The sequence below is a fragment of the Macaca nemestrina genome, chromosome 13, assembly GCF_043159975.1.
Source record: "Macaca nemestrina isolate mMacNem1 chromosome 13, mMacNem.hap1, whole genome shotgun sequence".
Taxonomy (NCBI): Eukaryota; Metazoa; Chordata; class Mammalia; order Primates; family Cercopithecidae; genus Macaca; species Macaca nemestrina.
In genome coordinates, this window is record NC_092137.1 from 7,799,395 (window position 1) to 7,807,506 (window position 8,112).

The 8,112-nt window shown below is 40.1% G+C and overlaps 2 long non-coding RNA genes across 5 annotated transcripts in view; one reads left to right on the forward strand and one right to left on the reverse strand.

Moving 5' to 3' along the window:
- The window catches only part of LOC105486538 (uncharacterized), a 41,015-nt gene extending 35,529 nt beyond the window's left edge, over positions 1 to 5,486 (reverse strand). The window contains exons 1-2 of one of the 2 annotated variants that reach the window (XR_011611429.1): positions 5,130 to 5,486; positions 3,949 to 4,036 (exon numbers count right to left, since the gene is read on the reverse strand). This is a non-coding gene — a long non-coding RNA (uncharacterized lncRNA). The remainder of the gene's footprint in view (positions 1 to 3,948; positions 4,037 to 5,129) is intronic. The other variant, XR_011611428.1, reaches the window with a different exon arrangement.
- On the forward strand, positions 383 to 7,812 carry LOC139357763 (uncharacterized). Of its 3 annotated transcripts, none has more exons than XR_011611426.1 (5): positions 383 to 517; positions 644 to 795; positions 873 to 950; positions 5,840 to 5,920; positions 6,976 to 7,811. It is a non-coding gene; the product is annotated as an uncharacterized lncRNA (long non-coding RNA). The 3 variants fall into 3 exon arrangements; XR_011611427.1 differs by having other exon boundaries at positions 7,395 to 7,811; XR_011611425.1 differs by having other exon boundaries at positions 5,840 to 7,812.
- The last annotated feature ends 300 nt before the right edge of the window (positions 7,813 to 8,112 follow it).

Consider the following 8,112-nt stretch of genomic DNA (forward strand, 5'->3'; position numbering starts at 1 on the left):
TAAAGGGGATGGCACCTTCCTAAGAACACTCTGCCCCTTGTTTTCCTAAACTGAGGATACACGAGTTACCAAGTGAGTTGCCATGGCAACGTAGAGAGGACCATTAAACGTCGGCCATTTGGAGCCTTCTGTAGACACATCAATTTCTGACTAACGTTCTTCTCGTACCTCTAAGTGTCACTTAATTTTTCTTGTCCTGCCATAACAGACCAATACTCACCAAGCTGAACTGATTAGCTAATAACTGTTGGTTTTCATTAAACCCTGATTATCTCATTAGTGAATATGTAACTCATATGAATTCCTTGATCTTTCTTGGTATTTAAATATACCAAATCAAGATAAATGAATTTCAGTAGCCATCCTCTATCCATTAAGTCGAATTATTTTGCTTCCTGTGGGAAACATTTTAGCAATCAAAACTGGGTATCTTTTTAGGTTTAGAGGAAAAAATTAGGGCTCAGGTTTTGAGAGTAGAGAAGAGGAAGTGAGACCTTGAGGAAGCCTTTGATTGAAGGTCATTCAGATAAGCTTTTTTTTTTTTTTTTTTAATTGGTCATCTTCTTTGGGATGCTGTGTTTATAGGTGAGATCACGTGATGATGGAGAAGGTCACCAGAGCTAGGCATCTTGTCCACACACAGGGTTTCCTTCCTCCATGACTTAACCCAGAGATGGAGACCGCGGGGTCAACATTAAATACCACACACAGGCAAAAGAGTTTCAGACAGAAGGATCATCTACCTGAAGACAAAATAATCATCATCCTTTGAGGGCAAAATGGGCAACCTTATGGGTATGTAAAATTGAGAAGTAGCTTTCATGAGTCCTGATTTATTTATTTACAAAATCTACATTTATTTTCTTCCTTAGGTATCTTTGGTTTTGGAATGGGGCTCTACACGATGGGATTTCTAGTGGAGAAGAGAGTTACCAGAGTCATCACTGGAGGTATGGGAATTTCTAAGCTAGAGAACTACAGCAGGGAAAATTGAAATATGCTATTCTGGGGATCTCACTGATAGTTATGAAGCTTAAGTCTTTTGTCCTGATGTCTTTTTAAGAAGCATATGTTAGTTGTATGCTTTTTGATATTAACAAAAAGATAAAGCATGTGTAGGTATTTTACAGGCAGAGCAGAGATGGGGATATTCTGAATGCCCTTACCCCCCAGAAAACAAAAGGTAAGCAACATATATTTTATAAGGTATTAAGAGAGGATACATCTCTAGGAAGAGTGGGGAGATAATGCCCATAATGTAGCCAGAGCTCTACATTCCCTTGTTCAAAATCAACTATGGTTGAATTTTACAATGAAGAACACATACAGTGATTTGCAGGTAGATGTTTAACAACAAGCTCACCAAAAAAAAAATTGTTAGACTATATATACATATATATAATGTCATTATAAACTTTATTCATATAAAGGATGTATATCACACACTTTACAAATAATAAAATACACAATAATGTTTATTGCAAATTTTACATAAGCAATTAATTCTTACAGAATGCTTTCATTGATTTTTGCCAAGCTGCAGTATCTGTAGCCAACCAATAGTTACGATTCAGTTATGATTTGATAACTGAAACTGAATCCCTTTCTGCTAACTCTTTCCTCACTAAATTTGTTATCATTAAGTCCAATATGTGATCTATCGTTAAACTAGTTCTCATTCTCATACAAACTATTATACATTTAGTAAATCAAAGCCTGTTTCTGCTTCATCACTACGTATGTCAGAATTTCACTCTTTGTTCAATGATGTCAGGAACTTTTTTTTGTCTAATCGGATAATGGTATTCAAATACAGGAAGAATATTTCTTCAATATCTTTTGCTATACACAATGTAGTAGCTACCTGCACAGCACACAATTAGGTTTAACCTACATTACTGACATTTTCTGCAATACTTTCTTAAGTCTAGTCAGTCAACAGAGCATTAAATCAAGTTTTGTTTTATAGTGTTTGCCAATTTCTGTTTTATAAATATTTATACCATGCCCAATTTCAAGCTATCAACATGATATCACTGAAGGCAAAGTTGGGCAGAGAAGTTATAATAGTACACTTGATTTTTAATAATGACTGTGTTTAACAACCAAATTACAAAATTGCTGAAAATTTGACCATAGGCTCTTGCAGGCTGGTACAAGTCAGCTCCAACACACCACTTGGGCACCCAGTCTCCCCATTTCCTTCAGTTTTTGGAACAAGTATATCATATGGGTATGTTTACCAGTATGTAAAAATTACATAATTTTACAAAGTCTTACTTAAGTGAAGCTTAATAAAGCGTTCAATAAATTGAATTGAATGGATGCACACTTAATGAAGCTAGTTGAAAACATAAAATATAAACGCATGGAAAGTTTAAAAATGTTTGGAGTGATTTTTGCTTTGTGCCGAGGGAGATTTAACAGGACAACATGGCTTCTAAGGCGGGTGAGGACTTTCTGTATAGCCTAGTGTGGGTGGGCAAGGGGCTTAGCCTGAGCCTCGAAAAGTGGTTAAGATTTGGGTAGATGAAGAGGGAAAAAAAGAATAGTTCAGGCATTAACTCAAAGAATATGTATTGATTGATTACTAGTAACCATAAATATTAAATTTTATATCATTAATTATCTTTAAAAGGATATACAGTTTCTCCAAAGAATGTTTTAATCTTCCAAGCAACTGGAGGGACACAAATTTCAAAAATCAGTTATTTAAGGAGTTTTAAATGTCTAAATTTTAAAAATTAACCACTGTGTGTAAAAGCAAACACAAATTGTTTTCCTTATATACTGTATCTTTAAAAATTCCATGGAAAATAACAGCAACAGAAACTTAGGAGGAAACCAAAAATTGCTTGTAAGATTTAGGAGATATACAAAAACCAAGTGTTTTGTTTTGTTTTGCTTTTTTAAATTTGATCTTCAAAGGAGGGAGAAGAAGGACACATGTAATTAAAGGTCAAAATGATAATAACTTGGCTAGAATTCATTTTCATTTGCAGACTGGCACTTGTAGGAATTCCCTATTAGCCCAAAGACTACCCTGAATGAAGTTACTTAAGCATTATTTTCCAGAGTAAGAAGTTAGCTTTCGTTTCTAAAACCAGGAAGAATTATAGATCCATATAAAACAAATATAGATTTGTTTGCCATAAAATGAGAAAGAGGTCTGTAGTTCTGAAAAAAGAAATATCTAACCTCTAACAGAGAAAATATAAAAAATTTACTTTTTATTGAAAAGTAAATATGGAAATAAATACTAAAAATGACCAAATTGAAAATTGTTCAATCTAGTTAGTAATGTAATTAAAGTAATAGGATGTCAATTTCTCTTAAAAACCAAGGCCATAGAAGTTACTACATTATTGTCTCTTCTGATATGAAATAGATATACTCATATACTGCTATGAATTGCTACTAATTTATTTCTAGAAGTCAGTTTGACATATGTAACTAGAACCACAATAGAGAAATGGTTAAAGATACTATGGGCCATCTGTCTGTCTGTCTGTCTCATCCGTCTAATTAGTTATCTAGAAAAACTGGTACAGAAGAAAAAAAATAACAAAATGTTAATGAATTAAAAGTGATTTGAGGTCTCTGTTTACATTTTTATGTATTTTTCCTTTTTTTTTTACATTAGCAACTTTTGCTTTTATAATCAGAAAAAAGAAATCAAAGTTAATTTAGAAAGAAATTACACTGCTTTTGAGGAGCACAAGCTTTGAATACAGAAAGACCTTGAATTACAGCCTGCTTTGAGCCTCTATGATCTGTGTAGCACTGGCTAAACATTTCTTAGACCTTGAATTACAGCCTGCTTTGAATCCCTATGATCTGTATAGTACTGGCTAAACATTTCTTAGACTGGGGTCTTTAGTTTCACATCTTTAAAAAGGGACAATAGCAGAATGCTTACAGGGTTACCTGGAGAATAGCTGAGCCTACCTTACAGAGTGCTGGACGTGTGGTATGTGTTTAGTAGAGGCCAGCTTCACTCCCCAGTTCAACACATTCTGAGTGGTATCCACTGACACTGAAAGACCAAAATCAGATCTTTTTCAGTCTCATCAATTCTATCAAAAAAACCCTCTGCCATGTGCTCTCAACCTAGGAGGGTCAAGCCGGTGGAATGGTAATCATCTTGTGTGAGTTATCAGTGCTCTCCTAAGCATCTGGTATGCAGGATCACGCTCCTAAGTTTGCCAAAAATTATATCTTTGATAATGTCTGCTGGAGGTACTTAGGCAAAACTCGAAATAGAAAGATAATACTTTGGAAGACAATTCCCCACAAGTGTAACCCCAAAGAATGTTGGTTTGGGGACATGGAACTGCTGGAAAAGTAAGACCACATCGTTCAAAAGCACGACAGCACCTCTGCAAATGAGATGGGAGCTAAATATGTGTCCCGGAGATAGGAAGCTAAATCAGAACACAGCAAGAAGACAGCACACATTTGAGAGAGGAAAAAGCGTGAAATCTGCTTCTGGCCATCAGAGGAGCTGATGCAATCCAGGCTGACTCGGGGGACAGCCACGGTGCCAGCTACAGAGGCCACATGGCTTCTAATGAGGCCAGGCCCAGTTGTAGCTCCGAAGAGTGGGTGAGCCAGCCAAATTTCACCCAAGGACAGAAGCAGCCTTAACAGCTGGTGAGTGAATTAACTTCAGGCAAACCGGTTGGACCCAGGTGGAGGGACATTTTGAATCATTCCCTTATGGGTAGAAAAAGAACAAAACATCTTAGGACACAGAGCTACCAAAGCCTCTTTATTTAAGTTTAGTTTCTTCTGTCAGGTTTCTTTGGGGCAGGGAGAAGCTTGAGGGCTTGAGGGACTGTGGAGCAATGACACGTCAGTGTGAGGCTGCGTGAAAGGAGGATGGGGACGTCAGGGCCCAGGGTGCGCTTGCCAAGCTGGGAAGCAGGCTGCACTTTATCAAGGCAGTATTCCACCTGAGTTAAAGGAAAACATTTTCGGTGATGTGAGCTCTTAAAAAGAGATTTCGTCTTAAGAGAACCTCTTCAGCATCTTTGATATCTGCAGCTCTTATCAAACGCTGGGTCCCTGGCATTTGCACAGGAAATACTGTTCACCTGCTCCAGAGTGTCTCTACTCCCAAGATTTACCTGTTTATGGAGTGGGCTGTCCTCATGAGGTCTTGTCCCTGGAAGCGCCCTGCGGAGAGCAGGCTGATCTTGAATGGACGGAAGAAGGGCTTCTTATATGGACTGGAAAGCTGAATCCCGAAGAATTCAGGAATAGCCCGCACCCTGCAGTTTGAGCACCATCCTGCCACCTGGTGGCTGCATCCCTAAATTGCAAGGGCAGATCTTTGTTTTAACAAGTCTCTAAATAAGTGAATTTGCAAAATAAAGTCATGAGGTGAAGCCATTTTGACAAATGTTAAAGAGAGATGCGAGCATCTTAGAAGGATGGGTAGAATAAAAAAAATATGTTGTGAGACAATATAGCTTTTCCGGTGAGAAAGAGGTCAAATCAAATGTGAGTGGGCAGACAGGAAACAGAGGAGGCTAACGCAGCACCCAGGCGTGCGTAGGATAGCACACACCGCCCTGACATGCAGGTTATTACAGGAAGATCTCTCTCTCTGTGAAGGCTGAGGTTACCACTGTTCCTACACAGCCCAGGGAGGAGAGGGGTCTGGTAACATTGTGTGCCTCTCCTTTTTTGACATTCTAATATTCGACCCATGTTTAAGTGTGCAAAAACCTTCTCAAGGTAGCACAACATCGTTTGATTCTTTAACATCAGCACTGAGTTTACCGTTTTTTCCTTTGGTCATTTTGTCTTCTTCCTTTCCCATTCTCTTCTTTAGTTGACAAGCACTGGCTACCATCTATGTGTCAACAGTTGTGTCATGAGTTTGGGATGGGCTGACAGCACATGGAATTCAAAGGTGACTAAGGGAGAAAGGAAAGTAAATCAACAATCAGAGTCCAGAGAGCTACATGCAGTGCAACCCATGGTTTTTTTTATTTTTTTTATTTTTTGAGACGGAGTCTCGCTCTGTCGCCCAGGCTGGAGTGCAGTGGCCGGGCAACCCATGGTTTTATGGGAGAACCGAAAGGGGCACCTCACTCTGGAAGGAACAATGCCAGGAGAGGCTTCTAGGAGCCAATAATGTCCAGGTGATGTGCACATGTGTAGGAGCTAGCAAGACAGAAAAGCAGCTATTAATGGGGAAGTGATGTGGGTGACATTTCAAATAGAAGGAATAGCAGGCAAAAGAAGATTAAAAAGATATGTTTAAAGAAATGTTGGAATGACTATTTCACATGGCCGTGCTGTCAGAGATAAGTTTAGAAGACATGCACAGGATCAGACCAGGAAGGGTGAGCCAGTGGCTCTGCATTTCACCCTGGCAACTCTGAAGTCCTGCTGGAGAATTTTAAGCAGGGGAGGAATGGCCACCTAACAGATATAGAGAAACATCCTGGAAAGATCACTCCCGCTGCGGTAAGAAAGGAGCAATGCTGGAGGCTGGGGTTGCACAGGCCGAGGAGGCCTTCTGAAAAAGTCCATCTGGATGAAAGTGAATTCAAGAGCAGTTTAGCTGGCAGAACTGACAGACTATGGTGCTCTTAGTGATCACGTGGATGATGGGAGGGGTCGCGAGGAAATGCACAGAGGGTGTGAAAAGTTCCAGGTTGAAATCCCAGGTGCAGGCTATGCAATGGCCATTTTAACATTTGTGAATGGAAAATCCAGGGTGCACAATGCTTTGAGGAGAGAGTCACTTTGGATTTGCCTCTGGAGTCTACAGGCGTGGTGTCCTTGGGTGCCCGGCCATGCAAGTCTGGGGTCTGCGCTGGTGGTCAGATCTCAGCCTCCTTCAGTTCCCTTTTTCCTCTTTTTATTTTGTTGTGTGTGTGTGTTTGTTCTTTTCCCTCTTCCACATCTCGGTTCTAACCTTTCTGCCTCAATATGCTCTTCTTCATCTGTTCTTTAAAGAGCAACTTGTTTGGAATCGATTCTGAAAAGAAAGTATCGGAGGGCAGCATTTGAACTGGCATTTAAAGTGTCAATTGGGGAAATCTTGGTGTCGACCAGTAAAAGGGGAAAATCCCAAACAGAAGCTCCATCACCAGGGACAGGGCCAGACTCCTGACTAGAAACTCAGGGGATGTGCTGAATCATTCGGATACTTTCCAGAAAATTATTTTACCTACACAGAAGGCTGGGCATCAGCCAAAACAGGCTGGAAAACCAAAAGGAAAGACATTTCCATGAAGTAACTAGAGTTTCTGGCTTCTACTCTAGAGGAATATAAGAGGAACTTTCTTTTTTTTTTTTTTTTTTGAGACGGAGAGTGTGCAGGTGGTTCCTTTTAAGCTCACCTAGATTTAGAAACTGTCTGGTTTTTCAAACAGATCAAGGGGTGATGGCAGGGAAATGTCTCCCCTGGGAATCTCACCCCTACATTTGTTAAAGAGGAGAAGGAGCTTCAATCCCTTGACAGTATGATGAAGAAGCAATCATAAGCTGCTGTGACAAAGTCTCATGCCAGCAGTCCTACCTGTGGTCCACCCTTCTCATGGCCAACAATGACTTTTCTTAAAAAAATAAAAATCAAGATTTGTAACTCTCTTGCTGTAAGCTCTTCAGTGGCTCATGGATGAATGAACAGGGTCACCGTTGGCACACAAGTCCCCCCACAGGTCACCTACTCATCTTTCCACCCCAGCTTTTGCCATTCTCTCCCCATCCCACAAACTCATGGCCATCCAAAGATAAGAAAGATCTCAGGCAGGGCTTCCCGGTTGCAGCAGAGAGTGGACTGTCTTTACATTCTTCCACAAAGAAGTCTTCTCGCCCATGAGAAGGGATTGGAGGACTTCTCCTAGGTACTATGTGAGGAGATGGTTGAGAAATGAGCTAGCCCTTGAGTCTTTGCAGCAAGGAAGAGTTCTTCCTTTTAAGAGTCCCATCATGAGAGCAGGTGGCATAGGAAATGCACTGGTTTGGAATTGGGAGAAACAAGTTTCAGGCCTGACTCAGATACAGATACTTGCCATCATCAGTGTGCCCTTGAATGAGTTATAAAGTGTCTCTGAACCTCTGTCGTCTCCTTTGCAGTCCTGAGCCAAG